Source organism: Apium graveolens, chromosome 9 (assembly GCF_009905375.1).
Source record: "Apium graveolens cultivar Ventura chromosome 9, ASM990537v1, whole genome shotgun sequence".
Taxonomy (NCBI): domain Eukaryota; kingdom Viridiplantae; phylum Streptophyta; class Magnoliopsida; order Apiales; family Apiaceae; genus Apium; species Apium graveolens.
In genome coordinates this window covers 85,687,601-85,690,083 of record NC_133655.1, presented here as the reverse complement: position 1 = coordinate 85,690,083, position 2,483 = coordinate 85,687,601, and the positions used below count along the sequence as shown (strand labels likewise).

The window sequence follows — 2,483 nt, the reverse complement described above, 5'->3', positions numbered from 1 at the left end:
TACAAATGTTTCTCTCTTGGTTGCTTAGTTAGTTGTTCTATTTGCTACTTCTTGGTTTATATATCACCAAGATTACAAAGTAATAGGACAAGATAATAAAACAAAACCTATCAAGTTTAATACTATGCTACTTCATTACTCTATTACAGCATCTTTGAATATCTTCATAATAGCATGGAAATGGCAATACTTCTTTGTTCTCTAAAACCCAGTTGAATAGGCTTCCACATTCCATTTGCATACACTCGACGCATGTGACTGTGTTGTCACTGTCAACAGGTGTTTGAATTCTTTATCCGTCAGATTCATGATCATCCGTCGGGTTGCCTATTTGATCATCCGTCGAGTGGCATTGTTGTTTATCCGTCGGGTAGCAATCTGGCACTTGACTTCATTTCATTTATGCAGAATTACCAGACATCATCTATGTACAATTAATCAACCTATTCTGTATATCTAGTTAAAGTCAACATGACTTGAGTACTACTTACAGAATCTAAATAATGTGTATGCAGAAATATGCTACAGACTTATTATTACACAAGCTACTCACTCGATGGATAATAAATCATCATCCGTCGGGACTATATTGAGTCATCCGTCGGGACTATAATCCTTATACTTCAAGTGCTACATTTTTCACTTAGTAAAATCTACTAAGGTGTTTTGTTAAAGAAATCATCAAGTTCACAACATATTCACAATACTTTACCTACTCCTTAGCTTCCTTCTTCCCTGGCACTTCAATGTCACTAGGTAGTGTACCAGGTTGACAATTTAGCAAGGCATTGGCAGTTTGCCCAATTTCATTTTCCAAGGTCTTGATAGAAACAGCTTGGCTCTTGCACATTAGCTTCAACTCCTCTAATTCAGATATTTCATTAGCTTGTTGCAGCTGGAGTTGTTGTTTTGGCACATACTGCGGTTGCTGAAAACCAGGGGGTTGTACTGCTTAGCTGAATACTGCTGATAAGACTGTTGAACCGCATTCTGAGCATTACTCCAACTGAAATTAGGATGATTGCGGTTGTTTGGATGACAGGTGGTTGGCACGGGTTGCTACGATCGCTGGTAGTTGCTCACGAACTGAGCCGGTTCATTAGAAATTATGCACTGATCAGTTTCATGGGCACTAGCACAAAGTTCACAGACACTAGTTATTTGATTAACTCCATAATTAGCCAAAGTGTCCACATTCATTGTCAAAGCCTTAAGTTGGGCAGCGATAGCAGTTGCTGCATCTAACTCCAAAATTCCTGCAACTTTTCCCTGAGTCAACCTCTGGGTAGGATTCTGGTACTCATTAGCAGCCATCAGTTCAATAAGTTCATAAGCTTCATCGTAGCTCTTAGCCCATAAGGCTCCTCCTGATGCTGCATCAAGCATGGGCCTAGAAGTAGGACCCAATCCATTGTAGAAACAGTTGATAATCATCCAATCAGGTATGCCATAGTGTGGGCACTTCCTTAGCATCTCCTTATATCGATCCCAAGCCTCACACAGAGATTCTCCAGTTTGCCGCACAAACTAGGTAAGAGCATTCCTGATTGCTATTGTCTTCGCCATGGGAAAGAATTTAGTGAGAAACTTTTGAGCAAGATCTTCCCAAGTTTCTATAGACCCTGATGGTAGAGAGTGTAACCAGCACTTAGCTTTGTCCCTCAGAGAGAATGGAAATAGTCATAGCTTGATAGCATCTTCAGTCACACCATTGAACTTGAAAGTGTCGCAGATCTCGATGAAATCCCTGATGTGCATGTTGGGATCTTCAATAGGAGAACTCCCAAACTGAATTGAGTTCTGTATCATCTGGAGCGTGCTTGACTTGATCTCAAAAGTGTTAGCCACGATGGCTGGTCTAATGATGCTAGACTGAATGTCTTTAATCTTAGGCTTAGAATAGTCCATCAAAGCCTTCAGATTTGCTGCTTGATCACCCATAGCTGCTATAATTGGCTCTTCAACTTTCTCTTCTTCTTCTACCTTCTTTTCTTCCTCAGAAACTTCCCTGCGAATTACCACAAGTTCTTCTTCGGCTTTATCCAGTGTTCTCTTATGAGTACACGAACGTGTATGCATACACCCTCGCTAAATCACCTGAAACAAGACAAGGAAACAAATAAGTAACAATGTCTGAGTCAATGAACTTTAACGACCACTAATGGAAAGCACATAAACTAGTAATTAATACTGCAGTCCCCGGCAGCGGCGCCAAAAACTTGTTAGTCGCTAAACACGCACTAATATTACACGCAAGTATATGAGTTCGCAAGTAGTATAAGATATAAATCAGATTCGATCCCACAGAGACTATATTGGTTAACTATCTAAATTACGCACCTAAGCAACAATGTATGGTAATTATTCAATGCTAAGACTATAACAAATTAAGGTTGGTTAACTAATATTAACTACGAGAATTAAACACTTGAATTAATCAATATTAAACACACGTGAGATCCTAACTTCATTACTACTTCATT

The 2,483-nt window shown here is 39.4% G+C and overlaps 1 non-coding gene across 1 annotated transcript; it reads left to right on the top strand.

Annotated features, from left to right (window-relative positions):
- The first annotated feature begins 1,444 nt into the window (after positions 1–1,444).
- Positions 1,445–1,551, top strand: LOC141688655 (small nucleolar RNA R71). The gene has a single exon (XR_012562088.1). It is a non-coding gene; the product is annotated as a small nucleolar RNA R71 (small nucleolar RNA).
- Positions 1,552–2,483: the final 932 nt, after the last annotated feature.